The sequence below is a fragment of the Taudactylus pleione genome, unplaced genomic scaffold (assembly GCF_031769625.1).
Source record: "Taudactylus pleione unplaced genomic scaffold, aTauple2 ptg000113l, whole genome shotgun sequence".
Taxonomy (NCBI): Eukaryota; Metazoa; Chordata; class Amphibia; order Anura; family Myobatrachidae; genus Taudactylus; species Taudactylus pleione.
This window is the reverse complement of record NW_028284515.1, coordinates 10,094,128-10,113,302: the sequence shown is the minus strand read 5'-3', so window position 1 is coordinate 10,113,302 and position 19,175 is coordinate 10,094,128.

The window sequence follows — 19,175 nt, the reverse complement described above, 5'->3', positions numbered from 1 at the left end:
TCTTAAATTTATCAGCTACTTTACTATTTCTGCTCAGAAACACATGGTCTCCACCTGCCATACAACTCAGCACCCGACCTTTGCCAATTCATAAGGTGAGACAGATTAATGTTGGGAATGAAAACATATTGTGGATTTAGGGGGTCATTCAGACCCGCTCGCGAGCGAAGGTCGCTCGCTCGCAAGCGGGTCGATGTTGGGCGAATGCGCATGCGCACGATGGAGGGAGCTCCGTCGTGCGCATGCGCGAGACCCGGCGAGCGACGAGGAATACGTTGCTCGGGGACTCGCACCAAAGGGGACGTGCTGTCGATGGTGAGTGACAGCACGCCCCCTTTGGTGGGTGTGTCGGGGGCATGGCTGCCAGACGGAGGCGTTCCTATGGGAACGCCTACCGTCTGGATCCGGCCCCACTGACATCACTAGTGATGTCAGTGGGAGTGATTTTGGCTCTGATAGAGCCAAAATCACTCCAGGGCTTGCGGTCACCGAGACCCTACTGCAGGGTCTCGTCGCAAGCCCGATGGTCGCGATGGTCTTGACCATCGCGACCATCATCATGGACGCTCGCATAAGCTGTGGGTGGTAACCCACAGCTATGCGAGCGTCCAAGAGGCCGCTCCATTTTTAGGGAGGAGGGCACTGATTCAGAGCGAGCGCTCTGGTCAGAGCGTCCGGCTCTGAATCAGGCCCTTAGATCGTTGGAGGGATCTATTCTCCTGGAGTACACTTGGGATTGTCCTTGAGGAATAATTCCCTAAATACTGTATTTCACCTTTATGAACATTGCAATACCTTTTGGTAACAATTGTGGCACATACAGAATACTATATTATAACATTCCATTGTTTTTTTTCTTAGCTTTTGCATTATTTTATATCTTTTATGCACATCTATGTGTAATTATATCTATCTATACATAGCTAAAATAAAGTCCCTGTCAGGTTGTCTAGGAACGGGCGTTACTCACCCCAGCACCGGCTTCCCCTGATCCTTCGTGTGGTCAGACGTCAGGTGCGGCGACAAGTGACGCGCTGAGGATTATGCCTAGGGACCATGTTGATGTCCAGGTGTTGCGCCGTGACTGGGTGGCTGCGGTTGCCGTCATGGACGTGGCCATAACAGTCTTCATCACCTGACTACCCTTTATCCAATGGTAGCATGGTGGTGGTCAGCTGACACTGTCCTCCAATGATCTGCTACCTCAGGGTATATAACTAGGCTCCGAACAGCAGGAAGTTGCCTGTGCAATGTTTGTTTCTACTTGAGTCTACTTGCCGTCACTTCGTTGCAGGTTCCCTTGTTGTTATACCCTCGATCAAGTATAAGTGCCATCTCATTGTGCAGCAGTGTGTCAAGAACACCTTGCCTGCGTGCAACTACAAGTGCCATCTCCTTGTCCAGCAGTGCGTCAGTAACATCTTGCCTGCGTGCAACTACAAGTGCCATCTCCTTGTGCAGCAGTGCGTCAGGAAAACTTCACCTGCATGCACCACAATTGTCATCTCCTTGTGCAGCAGTGCATCATAACACCAAGGCCTGCGTATTCTGTATTTCCACTGAGTACCACTACTGAGTCATTCCTCCGTGTTTGTAGAACATCTATTCCTTTGACTGTATACTCAGAGTTATTCTCCTGTGCAGATACATTACAAGTGCTTCTTTCTGAAGTATATTACTTGAGCCTATTAGTGTTTGTCTCCATTCCCGCAAGTATCGGATACCTGACCAAAGGTACCTCCTGCTGGGTGCAGCTTAAACCCATATCCCGCTTGGAGGGGTCACTGGTGAACACCTACCAGCTGGTTAGACTCCGCGCCTTTGGTCAGGTCTCGTCAACGTTCGATACTTGTGGATAAGGAGATCATACATCCAGACCCCTCGCCTTCCTCAACCTCGGACCTCAACTTTCAACTCCTTAACAGAAGATCCTCCAGAGGGAGGCGTGACATTCCCTGATAGGCGACTGTCTGTGTGTTCGGGCTAATCTCGAAAACCAGTGGACGGATTTTGATGCAGTTTTCACTATTCTATAGAGCAGGGGTGGGGAACCTTTTTTCTGCCGAGGTCCATTTTGATATATATAATATTATTTGTGGGCCCGGTGCAGGCCACGCTCCCTCCAAGTAACATCACACAGGGTGGGGACACAATCGCCAGTGATTACAGCAAAGCCCAGAGTGTCCCGTGATGCTCTTGGGAGCTGTTAGGACAGACGTGTGACTATCTGAAGCACCCTAAGGACACTCCAGGTGGCACTGCTGCATAGATTCTGGCTGCAGGGTGTCATTCTAGGCACCCTGCTAGCCAGATGAGGCTAGCAGAAAAAAGCTCAGAGGGCCAGACCAAATGATTCGGAGGGCCTTATATGGCCTCCGGGCAGGAGATTCCCCATCCCTGCTATAGAGCATTTGTTGAGGAAGGTCTAGGTGCATGACACATTAATGTATGTCAAAAGGGAGCTGAGCAGTGACGATTTTAGTGCAGCAAGTCAATGAAAAAACGGACGTCGAAGCGCTTTCTTGGTTTGCGCTGCCTAAACCTTTAACGATGGACTTTATTTTATACCATATAGAGATTGATACAAATTATCAGGTTTCTCCAGAAAAACTGATGTAAGCCCTGTTTACTGATAGTTTTTCCCTTATTTTTACCGTTCCTATTTCAGTTATTTGTAAAACGATTCTTTAATTTTTAAAAAAGCCCAATTCCCGACAAGACTCTGCATTGGCATGGCAATAAATAAAGCACAGGCTGCTCCGGGCACCCTGGCTACACGCCACTCCTCTGCCAGGGCCGCCTGCATGCATTTGCCCCCCAGGCTAAAAGTTGCCAGCCAGCCCCTGTCTGCATGGGGGGGGGGACCACTACTAGGGGGACTACTACTGGGGGCACTGCATCGGAGGGGAACCACTACTGGGGGCGACTACTACTGGGGGCACTGCATCGGAGGGGGACCACTACTGGGGGCGACTACTACTGGGGGCACTGCATCGGAGGGGGTCCACTACAGGGGGCGACTACTACTGGGGGCACTGCATCGGAGGGGGTCCACTACTGGGGGCACTGCATAGGGGGGACTACTACTGGGGGCACTATATATAGTGCACTGCATCAGGGGACCACTACTGGGAGCACTGCATGGGGGGGACTACTGGGGGCACTATATAAGGAGCACTGCATAGGGGTGACCACTATTGGGGCACTGCGTAGGGGAGACTACTACTGGGGGGCACTATATAAGGGGTTTACTACTGGGGGCACAAGGGGCACTGCACAAGACCTCTACTGGGGGCACTGAATATGGAGGACCACTACAGGGGGCACTGTATAAGGGGCACTGAATAGGGGGGGCCACTACATGGGGCACTGCATAAGGGGGATCACAACTGGGGGGGACCTGTATAAGGGGGACCACTACTGGGGGCACTGTATAAGGGGAACTAATGGGGGGCTGCATAAGGGGGACCACTACTGGGGGTACTGCATAAGAGGCACTACTTGTTGGCCTAGAAAAGAGGGACCACTACTGGGCGCATTGCATACTGGGGGTACTGTATAAGGGGCACTACTGGGGGCCTGCATAAGGGGGACCACTACTGGGGGCACTGCATAGGAGGACTATATAAGGGGCACTGAATTAAGGTGCATATGGAATGGAAAGGAATGTTCAGAGTGACGAGAAAGGTGTGTGTCATGTTGACGCCCAATTTTTAAGTGGCCACACCCCACGGCCAATTTTTTTTACCGCGTGCGCGCCAATAGGGGGGGGCTCTCCATTTTTAGATTTGCCCTGGGCTCCAAATACCCTAGTTACGGCACTGGCTGGAGTTGACCTAAGTGAAGACTGTTTTTCTCATGGACAACTTTACGTGGCTCTTTTGTGTGTCACTTCAAAACTGAATAAGGCCCTCATTCAGAGCCACTCGCTATTTGCGGTCGTTCGTTCTAAAACAAGGGGTGGCTATTCAAATGAACCGTTCGCTGTTTGCGGTCTGTTCACGCCTCTATGTCTGAACGAGCGAGCAAAACTTGCGTTCGTTTTTTTGAAAAATACGCCCCCTGGCCGCTCGCATCCTACGTCATGTCCGCTATTTATTAGATTAATCGAGTGCATCGACAAGGGTATGAACTGCTCGCTATTCTTGTGGTTGGTGTTTGCTACCACAATTTTGCGAGCAGTTCTGACTATAAAATAACCCAGTGACGTGGTCAATGACGCTGCTGTTTTAATTATGCACACCCATAAAACGCCCGTTTTGACCTTTAAGCACGCCTGCGTTCTGATTTCCACTCCCCATTTTCAAGCACCTTCCCCTGTTACCACCCACATACGCCTCTTTCTGTCACTCAAAATAGCAGGCATTCGCTATTTTGCGAGCACATGAATTTCGGCCGCACTGACTGGTTAGCGCATGCGTATAACGATCCGTACACATGCGCAGTTGGGCTAACATCGCTCGGAACGAACGAGCGGCCGCTTACGAGCGGCTCTGAATCAGGCCCTAAATCTTTTCATGTTGACGTTAGGAAGAAAAAGATTAATGTCGTCTACAAGGCAATCATATAAGAGCTCGGTTACAAAAGACTATCGCCCTAAGGGCCTAATTCAGAGCCGGACGCTCTGACCAGAGCGCTCGCTCTGAATCAGGGCCCTCCTCCATTAAAATGGAGCGTTCTCCTGGACGCTCGTATTGCTGTGGGTTACCACCCACAGCATATACCAGCGTCCAAAAAGATGGTCGCGATGGTCTTGACCATCGCGACCATCGGACTTGCAACGGAAACCCTGCGGTAGGGTTTCCCAGCCACAAGCCCTGGAGTGATTTTGGCTCTATCAGAGCCAAAATCACTCCCACTAGTGATGTCAGTGGGGCCGGCTTCAGACGGTAGGCGTTCCCATGGGAACGCCTCCGTCTGGCAGGCACGCCCCCGGCACGCCCACCAAAGGGGGAGTGCTGTTAGTCACCATCGACAGCACGCCCCCTTTGATGCGAGACCCGGAGCGACAGCTTGGCTGTCGCAGTCTGGGTCTCGCGCGTGCGCACGATGGAGCTCCCTCCATCGTGCGCATGCGCAGTGGGGAACATCGACCCACTTGCGCGTACTGCCGCTTGCGAGTGGGTCTGAATGACCCCCTAAGAACCTGGTTCAGACTCGGACGCTAAGAAGCGTTCTCTCATAGCTGCCGATGGTTTGCATTGTGGGCATGCGTATGAATCAGTGTGCGTGCGCGAATCACTGCGAAAGATCGGGAAGTGTTCGCTCGCCCAGTATAGACAGCCCAGCAGCGTGAGTGACAGGAGAATCCATTTATGGGTGGTAACAGGGACTGGTCACTATAAACGTGGGAGTGTAGATGTGAACGCAGGCGTGCCTGACCGAAATAACACAGTACACGTCACCTGGTTGTATTTCACACTGAAGGGATCGCAGTGCTTGAAGTAGGGTATAGTCTACCTCAAGCGCTGCGTTCACTTCTGATGGTATCCGATGTACCGATGCTGGCATACATTTCCTGGAGATGACGTGCATTAGTGGGCATCTTAAGACAGACTTGTGGGATTCTGCATACACAAAGTGATCGCACGCCAGGACATAGTGGGTGTGCTTATGCCTTGCTGTACAATCGCCTGCCGTGCCGTCATGGGAGCGAAAGAACGCATCTAGCGAGCGGGTCTGAATGAGCTCCTAGATTAAAAATTGCTTCCGTGAGAAGCTGGGTCGGGTCGCTAGTGTTTTTTAATAAATTACTTATACGAAGCAGTCATAATTATTATTGTCTACTAGCACTACAACCCCCTATTCTGCAATAACCTCAACATCCCTGTCTTACATTATTTACACCTCCACATACAGTACCTGCCAGAGACACTGTAACTGGTTGATAATATATGCATAGCTGCTGCACACTGCCAGTAATTGAATCACACGCTATATTTGGTGTCCTCATCATTAAATAAGTGTTACAGCCATTAAAATAAATTAGTAACACTGTAATGCCCCATTATATAATGATTTAGTAAGATTTCCTCATTAAACAAATGTAAAAAAAAAAATTGTGCCCTTATTATAAGCTTTTACTTCATTTACTCTTCTAATATATTCATAACATATTTTTAACCAAAGGATAATTATTGTTTGTGCACCCTTAATTAAGAAATAATGATTGTCCTCATAATTAGTAAGTGTATGGTGGGTCCCGTTATGTTCTGAATGGCCAGGTCGCTCACACACCATGTGGTCTGAGCATTCTAACCCTTAAAACCAACTTTTTTTTGCTGGAGTTATTTTTCCAGTAGTATTTATTGTGGTTTATCAAACCACAGCTTCATCAGCTTCAAGGTCTATATTCCTGCATTGTAAAATATGACACTTAAGCTGCAGACACACACAATGATTTTTTTGAATGATTAACGATAGCGATATCATTTATCGTTCAATCGTTGAAAAAATCGTTCACTTTCTGAGTTAAAACGATGAACGATTATCGTTCATGCGCGTTCACGTTTGTAGTTTGTAGTTCAGTCAGACTGACCAACTCAACAGTTTTCAGTAAGGGAATATGCAAAAATCGTTTGGAGTTCAAAAAAATTGTTCATTACATTTAGTAAATGAACGATTTTAGTAAACGATTTTCGTTCATATTTCCCTTGAAAAAATTAATGAAAATCGTTTACTAAAATCGTTCGTATACTAAATCGTTGTGTGTGTATGCAGCTTTAAGCTGCATAAACACACAATGATTTAGTTGCCAACGATTTTATGAACTATTTTCTGTCAGATTATCTGTCAGATTTTTTAAAGCGTAATGAATGATTTTTTGAACTACAAACGATTTTTGTAACTTCCCTTGATGAAAACCGTTCAGTTGGTCAGTCAGAATGAACTACAAACTTCAAACTACAAATGGGAACGCGCATGAACGATAATCGTTCATCGTTGTAACTCAGAAACTGAATGATTTTTTCAACGACGTTGTTATAGTTAAATCGTTCAAAAAATCATTACGTGTGTATGCACCTTTAAGGTGCGTACACACACAATGATTTTTTGAACGTTCAGTGTAAAACGATAAACGCTGATCGATTATCGTTCATATGCGTTCACGTTTGTCGATTGTAGTTTGTAGTTCAGTCAGACTGGCCAACTTAACGATTTTCAATAGAAGTTGCAGCATTTTTCCTTCAACACACAGAAAATTGTTTATTATGTAAAGTAAAACCAACTACTTAGTAAAACGATTTTAGTTCACTTTTTCAAGGGAAAAACTGAACGAAAATTGTTCAATGAAAATCGTTAATTACTTACATCGTTGTGTGTGTAGTGTACGCACCTTAAAGCTGCATACACACACAACAATTTTGTTACCAACGATTTTATGAACGATTTTATGAACGATTTTCTGTCAGATTATTGGTGCATACACACGGTCAGATTTTTTCTTCAGATATGAACGATAACGATTTAAAAATCGTTCAGTCGTTCATATCTGAAGGAAAATCGTTCATATCTGACATGCCTGAGTGATGGACGATCAACGATGCGCATTCCCGATGGTCAGATAACGATTTCTGACATCTGATGTGTTTGCAGTCAGACTTGGACGATTCCATTCATTTTAATGCAGTCAAAAATCGTTCAATCTTTCAAATCGTTCAAATCGTTCAAAACTTTGGTAAAATCGTTCAAATCGTTCAAATCGTTTAATCGTTCAATCGTTCATCTGACAAATCTGACAAGTCTGACAAATCTGACCGTGTGTATGCTCCATATCTGTCAGATTTTTTAAAGTGTAATGAACGATTTTTTTTTAACTACAAACAATTTTTGCATACTCCCTTAATGAAAATCGTTGAGTTGACAAGTCTGACTGAACTACAAACTACAAACTACAAACGTGAACGCGCATGAACGATAATCGTTCATCGTTTGACTCAGAAAGTGAACGATTTTTTCAAGCAATTATGGTTAAATGATATCGTTTAACGATAATCGTTCAAAACATCGTTGTGTGTGTATGCACCTTTAGAACTAAGGGCCTGATTCTGACCCGCTCGCGAGTGCTGTCGATGGTGCCTAATTGCGCATGTACACGACGGAGGGAGCTCCGTCGTGCGCATGTGCGAGACCCGGCGAGCGGCGGTGAATCCGTCGCTCGGGGTCTCGCACCAAAGGGGGCGTGCTGTCGATGTTGATTGACAGCACACCCCTTTGGTGGGCATGCCGGGGGCGTGGCTGCCAGACGGAGGCGTTCCCATGGGAACGCCTACCATCTGAGTCCGGCCCCACTGACATCAGTAGTGATGTCAGTGGGAGTGATTTTGGCTCTGATAGACCCAAAATCACTCCAGGGCTTGCAGCAGCGAGACCCTACCGCAGGGTCTCGTCGCAAGCCCGATGGTCGCGATGGTCTTGACCATCGCGACCATCATCATGGACGCTCGCTATAGCTGTGGGTGGTAACCCACAGCTATGCGAGCATCCATGAGGCCGCTCCAAGTTGAGGTAGGAGGGCCCTGATTCAGAGCGAGCGCTCTGGTCAGAGCGTCCGGATCTGAATCAGGCCCTAAGATTTCTAATGTGGTGCTTTGTAAAATGCCAGTTTTCTGGTGGCTTATGAGCTTATTTGGCCTTAAGTAAATTTGGCAGTCCGCACCCGCCGAGGGGTGACACCAAGGCGCAGACTCCCCCTCAGTGACAGATGCCGGGTGCTGCACTGTAGCATTAAGTGAGGCACTCAGCTCCTGACACTGCACGCAAGGACCTCCTGCACCTCCCCCCCCAAGTAATAGGCATGGGGGTTTGGGCCATGCAGCAACACCCCCTTCGCCATGCGCACAGTGCCCCTCCCCGCACCGGGTGACACCGTGGGTAGGAACGCCACTGATGCCACATGTCAACTTTGTATATGGATTTTATACACACTGGGTCTGATTCAGAGTTGTACGCAGGGAAGCGGCTGTGCGATACAATTTAGCTAATATGATAATGTAGCAGGAGGAGGTAAATAGATGCTTCCTGACTGCATTGCAGATCTGAGTGCTGCGTCCTAAGACACAGCATCAGATCTCCTGCCAGACCATTGGCAATCTGAGTATCCCTGAGGCTGCTCAGATTACCCTCAGATTACCCTTCGCAGCTACATAGTCGAGGCCACGACACAGACTCTGACCTTGGCACTCCCAGAAAATGGGGGCTACAAGCCCCTTTTCCGTTAATAGGGCCAGCAACGGCTACTCCCAGTGCCCAAATGGCCGCATCCTGTCAATCAGACTGTAACTTGGTGGAACTCCAAGTGATCTCACAGAGGGAGACATGCACATGCGCAGGTCTCTCACAATCAGTGTTGTACGCAAACCATTGAATCAAGTATGGTATATAAGAATCTTGCCTTGATACAGTCTGCAATAATAAATATGATCAGGATCAAATGGCTTTGTATCGCCACCTGTTGGTCATATCTTATACTGCACTTTTTTTCCCCTATACCAGTAATTCCCAACCTAGGTCCTCAAGGTACACTAAAGCTGGCCACACATTAGACCAACTTACATCCAACCAGCCAACTTGTTGATTGGTTGGAAGGAAAATCTGGTAAGGAATGAAAGTAAATGACAATCAGCAATTTGCTCCCAAACGCCGGGAAATGGACAAAAACTGTTGTTTGAACAAATTGTTTAGATCAAACATTTAACAAACTTGTCTGAATGACCATTTTCATCTGTTTTCTGGCATTTAGGAGCAAATTACTGATCATCATTTACTCCCATTCCTTACCAGATTTTCATTCCAACCAATCAACAAGTTGGCTGGTTGGATGTAAGTTGTTCTAGTGTGTGGCCAGCTTAACAGTCCTGGTTTTGGTGATATCCATGCTGAAGCACAGATGGTTTAATCAAAATAACTGAGGTACTAATTAAGTTGCCTGTGCTCAAGTATGGCTCTCCTTAAAACCTGGACTGTTAGTGTGCCTTGAGGACCGTGGTTGGGAACCCCTGCCCTATACTTTCTTAACCACTTAATTGGCGTGGTCACATGTGATGCGACCGGAACCAGAAGTCGAATCGCATGCGGCCACACCAGCCTGCTCTATTCCCTGGCTTCTGCAGAGGCGATCAATTCTGCACAAGTGCATAACGGATCTCCTCTGACTCCCCGGATCCCCCAGAAGTGATTCGGCAGTCACAGACATCACTGCCGATATCAAGCCCCAGAATGCCATGTGAATGCCACTCTGGGATGCGCCTAAAGTAAAAGTGCAGGGGGGGAACATAATTTGCCCTGGAACACAAATATGCTGATCTTTGCATGTGCAGATATAGGCTGCAGCAGTCCCCCCTGCACCATGGTTCTCTGCACTCTGCAACAAGGTGAGAGGGTGGGGCTAATTCCCGGGGAAGGGGAGGTAAAGAGGGGGGCTACCAGGGCCGCCATCAGATGGGGACCTCCGGGGCTAGAGTCCTAGGCCCGGACAGAAAGGGGGCCCAGCCAGGCCCAGCAGCGGAGTGGATAAGCACCGTGGGCATTTTGAAAGTGGCCACAGTGGAGACTCCTGATTGGCTGCTGGTCCGCGAGCTCCGATTACCTCTCGGCTGGCACCAAATTCAAACAAAATGCTGCTGCCTCCTGGACCTTGTTTTTGTCCTGGTGAGAGTAGTGTGAGCGGCAGCCAGTCTGGCAACCGCCGGCCAGCGGGGAGAGGTTGGGCCAGGAAGAAAGCAACCTTGGGGAGGGAGCAGCAGTGGCGGGGGGAGAAGCTACCTACAGCCACTGCACTGCCACAGTGAAGAGGACGTGCTCAGACGGGCAGGAGTGGCTGTGGGGGATCCCAATTCCCATCCAGTTACAGAGACTCCTGCTCTCCGACCCTCAGCCTGCTCTCCCACCACCCTCACCTTGCTTACCCACTTTTACCCTTCTCTACCACCTTCACCCTACTTTCGCACTTTTACCCTGCTCTCACATCTACACCCTGCTCTCACATCCACACGCTGCTCTCACACCCTCACCCCACTCTCTCCACCTCACCTATATATTATAGATTAACATGTTAACACCCACCCCCACAGCCCAAACATTGATATTTTATTGGTTTACACACCAAGTGATGCCCTACCTCTGCTATAGCTCCACCCACATTATCTACAGCAACGTCCACCTCTGACAAACTGCCACCCCCAACTGGAGGGGAGGGGCCCTGCCTATTCTGACAGTCCTGGGCCCCACAATCTCTAATGGCAGCCCTGGGGGCTACTATTCATCACTTTGTATTTTGTGCTCCATCCACAAGCTCTTAGAATGACCACTGATAGGCTTTTTCTAGTCAGAATGAAGATACAATCACTCACTGTGGCTGGGCTCCCCATTTACCCCACATGAAAGGGTAAATGTTTTACTAGCTATGTGGTATTAGATTGCCTTCAGCGTATCCCAGCCTGGTCCACAGAGGTAATGAACTTTAAAGGAGCGCTTTATTTAGGCCTAGAGTTGTAAGTTGTATGTACTGTAATGGGGCTACCTATACTGTATGGCAGTCACTGGGATGCTGTCTGTTCTATAATGGGGCATACACACTAGATGATAAAAGTGAACGATATGAAGGATAGCGATATCGTTTAACGATATATCGTTCATATCGTCCAGTGTGTATGCACCAAACGACCAACAATGCGAGCTTCTGCGTGTTTTTAATGATGTTTGTAGTCGTGCAAACATGCAGGCCAATCTGATGATATCGTCAGAAGGTGCCTGTTCAAGGGATGTGGCAGGATGACATCACTGAACGATATCGTTAACGATATCGTTCAGTGTGTACACCCAATATCTTTCACCAATATCTTTCAGCACGTCGTTTAGTGTGTATGCCCCTTTAGGCATGCACTGGGATGCGGTCAATGCTGTATGATGATAACTTGGATGCTATCTTTACTGAATGACGGCCATTAGGATGCTGTCTTTTATATATGGCGATCAGTGGGATGCTATCTGTGGCCCTCATTCAGAGCCGTACGCTCTGAGCAGAGCGCACGCTCTGAATGAGGGCCGCCCTCCATGAAAATGGAGCGTCCTCCTGGACGCTCGTATAGCTGTGGGTCCCCACCCACAGCCTATACGAGCGTGCATTTTGATGGCCGCGATGGTGGTGACCATCGCGACCATCGAAACTGCGAGCCGGAGCCTGCGGTTGAGGTTTTCAACCGCAAGCTCCGGAGTGATTTTGGCTCTATCAGAGCCAAAATCACTCCCACTGACATCACTACTGATGTCAGTGGGCCGGCTTCTGACGGGAGGCGTTCCCATGGTAACGCCCCCGTCAGGGAGGCACGTCCCCGGCACACCCACCAAAGGGGGCGTGCTGTCAATCAACATCGACAGCACGCCCCCTTTGATCAGACACAACGAGCGAAGGACTTTCCTTCGCTCGTCGCGTCTGGCGCTTGCGCACGACGGAGCTCCCTCCGTCGTGCGCATGCTCAGTGCATAACATCGACCCACTTGCGAGCGGACAGCCGCTCGCGAGTGGGTCTGAATCAGGCCCTGTGATGTATGGTTGTTACTGGGTTGTTGTTTGTGCTGTATGGTAGTCACTGAGATGCTGTCTTTGCTCTATAGTGGTCACTGGGATGCTGTCTGTGTTGAATAGTGGTCGCTGGGATGCTGTCTGTGCTGAATGGCAGCTAATGGTGTCACGCCCTGGGATTTTATACCCTCTTACCTCACCTGGTGTTGACAATTCACTGGCTGACATATGTCCACTGGCCAGTAATCTCAGGATTTCCCTGTTGCTGCAGTCCAGGGCTGCATGGGCCATCTTGCTTGAAGTTAGCTGACACCATTGCAACCATTTACAGAGACTTTCTCCCCACATTATTTATTTATTTATTAACAGTTACTTATATAGCACAGCATATTCCATTGTGCTTAACAATTGGGAACAAACAGTAATAGAACAAAACGTGGTAATAATAATAGAAAGACAGAGGTAGGAAGGCCCTGCTCGCAAGCTTACAATCTATAGGGAAATAGGCATTGATACACAAGGATAGTGCCACACCTTACTCTGTGAAATCCCCTACTAAGGGGCTGAAAGCTGTGGTCCTGGGTTGAGGGAGAAATCGGAGGCGAGTGGCCTGGATGTATGTTCTCCTCATCCACATGTTTTGGACGTTGATGAGACCTAACCAATGGTGCGGAGTCTAACCTGCCAGGAGGTGTTCACCAGTGACCCCTCCAAGCAGGATATGGGTTTCAGCTGCTCCCGACAAGCAGGTCAGGTATCCAAGGCGAGGGGCCTGGATGTACGTTCTCCTCATCCACATGTATTGGACGTTGATGAGACCTGACCAATGGTGCGGAGTCTAACCTGCCAGGAAGTGTTCACCAGTGACCCCTCCAAGCAGGATATGGGTTTCAGCTGCTCCCGACAAGTAGGTCACGGTCCTTTGGTCAGGTATCTGATGCGAGTGGGAAATGGAGAAAAGTATATCACTGTGGCCCACTGGGAGTATGGATTCTACACCCACAGGTACAGAGTAGCACAAAGGGAGTTGTTTCCTAAAGTGGTATAATGAGAGACCAAAGGAAAGATCCACAGAGGAGTAGGATGCTGCTGGCACTGGAGTAGGATGGTGACTGAGCTGACTGGGATAGTACTGGCTGCACGGTGTGCAAATACTGGAGCACCATTAGTACAGGAGGTAGACTCAGAGATATGACTAGAATGGAGATGTACTGAGTACACGGTGTGCAAATCCAGACGCACCGGAGAGTGGTGCAGCAATTGTACTCAAATGTGTGTACTGAGGGCCTGATTCAGACCCGCTCGCAAGCGGGTCGATGGTGTGCCAGTGCGCACGCGCGAGCCCCGGAGCAAGTGCAAAAAGCACTCGCTCCATGGCTCACTACAAAAGGGGCAGCTGTCGATGTTGATCGACAGTTCTCCCCGTTTTGTAGGCGTGGCGGGGGTGGCTTCACAAACGGAGGCGTTCCCAAGCGAACACCTGCCGTTTGTGACCGGCCCCACTGACATCACCAGTGATGTCAGTGGGAGAGCTTCCGGCTCTATTAGAGCCGGAAGCTCTCTGGGGCTTGTGGCAACGAGACACTACCTCCCACAGCTATGCGAGCGGCCAGGAGGCTGCACCAAATAATAAAAAAAAAGCCCTGATTCAGAGCGAGTTCTCTTTCAGAGTGTCCGTCTCTGAATCAGGCCCTGAGTACACTGTGTGCAAATGTAGACGTACCGGAGAGTAATGCAGCAATTGTACTCAAATGTGTGTAATGAGTACACAACGTGCAAGTAGTTCAGCAATTTGTACTCAACAGTGTGTACTGTACATGCAAATCCAGACGCACCGGAGAGTAGTTCAGCAATTGTACTCAATAGTGTACTGAGGCCCTGATTCAGAGGCGCTCGCTATTTGCGAGCGCCCGCTCTGAATCAGGGCGTTTTTTTTTTTAACCCGGCCTCCAAGCCACTCACTAAGCTGTGGGTGACCACCCACAGCTTTAGCGGGCGGCCTGGCGATGGTCGCGATTATCGCGACCATCGGGCTTGTGAGGAGACCCTGTGGTAGGGTCTCAGGTCTCGCAAGCCCGAGTGGACTTCCTGCTCTAATAGAGCAGGAAGTCCTCTACTGACATCACGAGTGATGTCAGTAGGGCTGCCCACAAACGACAGGCGTTCCTAAGGGAACTCCTCCGTTTGTCCAGCCACCCCCCCTACCCACTTACAAAACGGGGCGAGCTGCCGATCAACATCGACAGCCGCCCCGTCTTGTAGTGAGCCCCGGAGCAAGTGAAGTTCTCACTCGTTCCAGGGCTTACGCATGCGCTCGCGAACGGGTCTGAATCAGGCCCTGAGTACACAGTGTGCGAATCCAGATGCATCAGAGTGGTATCGAGATTGTAATAGCATCACTTGAGGACAAGGAACAGGAACCTGGAACAGAATGATGATAAGCATACACTGGATGTGACGACGTTGCACAGGCAACTTCCTGGTGTCCAGAGCCCAGTTGTATACACTAAGGTAGCAGTTCAATGGAGAACTGTGTCAGCTGACCGAGACCATGCTACCATTGGTTAAGGAACAGTCAGGTGAGAAAGACTAACATGGCAGCGCCCATGACGGCAACCTCGGAAACCAAGATACGGAGCCACACTTGGAAGTCCAAGAGCACCTAAGGCAAAATTCTGAGCGCGACACCCGCTGCCGCACCTGACATCTGACCGCACGAGAAGTCAGGGGAAGCCGGTGCTGGAGTGAGTAATGGCCGATCCTAGGCCGAATCTTGACAGATACTGTAAGTGCTACCTATTGCATAATGGTCCAGTGAGATAGAAAAAGGTTCTTAATGGGCTGTATGATATAGTCACACAGGAATGTTGGCCAAGGGTCAGGAGGAAGTGTAAGTGAAAATATGTAAAGTTATGTGTGGACTGTACAGAGGAGATGTAATTGGGTAGGATACCTTATGTAGGAAATGTGGGTGGTTCTGGAATATGAGAAGCTTGCCTGAAGAGGTGAGTTTTCAGAGAGTGCTTGTGAGAGTCTTATTGTGTGTGGGAGGGCATTCAACAGAGTGGGTGCACCCCGTAAAAAGTCCAGTAACCGTGAATGGAAGCAAGTAATGCGTGTGGATGCAAGACACAGATCTTGTGCATAGCGGAGATGTCGGGTTGGGAGATATTTTGAGAGAGGCAAAGAGATGTATGTTGGTGTGGTTTGATCTCTCGCACAGGGTGCTAGTACACCTGAAGCTGGCCCTGATAGGGCATAACAGTAAACATGGAGGCTAAGTGATGATGTGGGGTTAGGAAAGGTGAAGACGTAAAAGGGAGAAGTTCAGTTTTGTGTAATAACTAAACATGCATATTATGTTATAGATAGTGTGTATAGCTGTTAAGGGGTCATAAGAAAGAGCAGCATATCATTGGGGAAGAGTGCCAAATTACACTCCTGGGGGGCATATCCAATTGCCTGGGAAATTTTGCCCACAAAAAATCCAGACGCACCGGAGAGTAGTTCAGCAATTGTACTCAATAGTGTACTGAGGCCCTGATTCAGAGGCGCTCGCTATTTGCACACACAGGTGTGTGCGCTCCCGATACCCGCAGTATCCAATTTAAAAAAATTGGTTGCAGTTTTTTTGTGATCAAACAAAACAACTCACCAGTTCCGGCTGCTCAGGTCTCTGCTGTGCCCGGCTACTGCTTCTCCACACTCTACACGGACTGGTTGCCGCACGAGGTAAGTGACGGCACAGCACACTGAGGTCACACACTGGACGGGGTCACATACATGACAGGGGGGTCACTGACAGGGGGTCACACACACACACACTGACAGGATGTGACAGGGGTCTCATTCACACACTCTGCAGACGTCGGAGGGAAGACTTCAGCATGCAGCAAAAGCAGAGGTGGAGGACAGCGCTGCCTGAAGGTGAGTCATTATTGGACCAATTATGCTAATTGGAAACTTCCAATTGATTAATTAGTCATTGGGGAAGGGATTGGGGTGCGCAGGGGTTCAGAAGCAAGTCCCAACAACATTTTTTCCTTCAAATAAAGATTTAAGGAAAAATTGGACCTGCTCTAGAGGCGCTCAAAAAAAACCTGTAAGTGCTCAAAAATCTGCAATTGAATTCCAGAAATCTCGCACTACCCCATCCGGGAACAGGTGCAGATGTGGAGAGCACATATTACCATTGAGGGGACCTGTTGTCGGACAGGGAAAGGTGAACTGCTTGGTGGTTGGCATTATTACCACACATACCTATCACTGTGCCTTTCAAAAAAGGTCCTTTCTGGTACGCTGCTATCTATTTTTACCTGTGATTTTATCTGTGATGATTTTATCCTGTATCTCTATGAGGTCCTAATTGAGGCAACTATATTTCACTATGGGATACTCCATGCTGTGATTCTTTTTGACACTGAAGGGGTTGGACGAGTGCGTTGAAGAAAAAAAACTACTTTTATTAAAAATAACATTTTAAAGACTGTTTTCCCAAAGAGAACTATGGGGGTCATTCAGACCCGCTCACGAGCGGCAGGACGCTCGCAAGCGGGTCGATGTTCCCCATTGCGCATGCGCATGATGGAGGGAGCTCCGCTCCGGGTCTCGATGGAGGGAGCTCCGCTCCGGGTCTCGCACCAAAGGGGGCGTGCTGTCGATGTTGATTGACAGCACGCCCCCTTTGGTGGGCGTGCCAGGGGCGTGCCTGCCAGACGGAGGCGTTCCCATGGGAACGCCTACCGTCTCAAGCCGGCCCCAATGACATCACTAGTGATGTCAGTGGGAGTGATTTTGGCTCTGATAGAGCCAAAATCACTACAGGGCTTGCGGCAGCGAGAGCCTACCGCAGGGTCTCCGTCGCAAGCCCGATGGTCGCGATGGTTAAGACCATCGCGACCATCATCATGGACGCTCGCTATAGCTGTGGGTGGTAACCCACAGCTATGCGAGCGTCCATGAGGACGCTCCAAAAAAAGGTAGGAGGGCCCTGATTCAGAGCGAGCGCTCTGGTCAGAGTGTTCAGCTCTGAATCAGGCCCTATATTATTATCCTTTATCCTATTTCGAGTAATATTAATATCTATATCCTTGAAGGGAGGAAGTATTTTTCCATACTCCGGTTAAGGAACGCTTGGTCTTTTTATTTTTTATGTATACTATTATTTTATCATTTGTGTACATAATTTGGATTGAGCTGCACACTTGTTTTGGAGTGCACGTGATACCAATATATTGTTTTACATCTGTACATTACTACACTACATCACCTATTGACCATGCTGGGGTATAGGGATAAGAGGAATATACTAGTGAATTCCATTTTTTGATGTGGTAAATACACAAGATAAAATAGAGATACCACAACATTAATGGATGAGGACTTAGATAGTATAATGTGTAAATTAGAGAAAGTGCTCATACGTGAAAGTAAAACATGGTGGGAAATCGCATCCCCAGAGAGATACATAGCGGATCAACTTGTTTTAAATGGTGACAAATCAAGAAACCATGTACTTTCAAATCAACCAATGAAGAGTTCAATAGGGAATGGGGTACGATTTTGAGAGATTCCTCCAATTCCCTAATGGACCTAATTAGAGAAGGGTACATTTGAAAGAAATAGAAAAGGAAATGTCAGAAGTAACTTCCCTAATTGAGCTGAGAACTTAATGTCACAAACCAGGCTAGAGACCTCCGGCTTCAGCTACCCCTTCCCAATAAATTCGATGGGAATCCAAAGCTCTGTCGTGGATTTTTAAATCAATGCGAGATTAATTTCAAGTTACAGGCAGCAAGCTTCCCTACTTCCAGAACTTGAGTAGCATACGTCATATCACTACTGACCGGTCAAGCCTTGGACTGGGTCTCTCCTCTCTGGGAGAAAGCTGACCCAATTCTTTCCAACTATACTGAGTTCGTAACCACCTTCCGGAGAATCTTTGATGAATCAGGTAGAATGACCTCAGCCTCAAATGATGTGTTACGCCTCCATCAAGGAAGCAGGACTGTTAGCCAATATGTGATTCAGTTTCGCACCATAGCCTCAGAGCTGACCTGGAATGAGGAAGCCTTGCTTGCAGCTTTTTGGAATGGGTTGTCAGAGAGAATCAAGGATGACCTAGCTTCCCGTGAGCTGCCTTCATCATTGGACGCCTTGATTTCTTTATGTAATAAAGTCGACCTGCATCACAGAGAGCGAGCATTGGAAAGAAGTCGGTTCGACCGCCCTAAAAGTCATTCTGCTCCTCAAGTCACTTCGCCCTCTACTCCTCCTGATGAGCCTATGCAAGTGAATCGTTGAAGAACGTCAAAGGAGACATATAGAAAATCTTTGCCTGTACTGTGCTTCTTCGCACCACTACCTCAAGTCTTGTCCTTCCCGTCTGGGAAACGCCCCCTCCTAACCTATGACAGAGGGGTTAGGTTAGGAGTATCTATGGAATCACACAAGGAAACTGATCCTACTCATTGCCTTGTTGGAAGTGAACCAAGTCTACCTAAGTGTTCTCGCTTTGCTTGACTCAGGAGCCGCTGGGAATTTCCTACTTCGGACTTCGTTCACAGACATCGCATATCCACCGAGTGGCTACCACAACCAGTGTCGTTAACTGCTACAGATGATAGTCGAATCATCGATGGGAGAATTACTC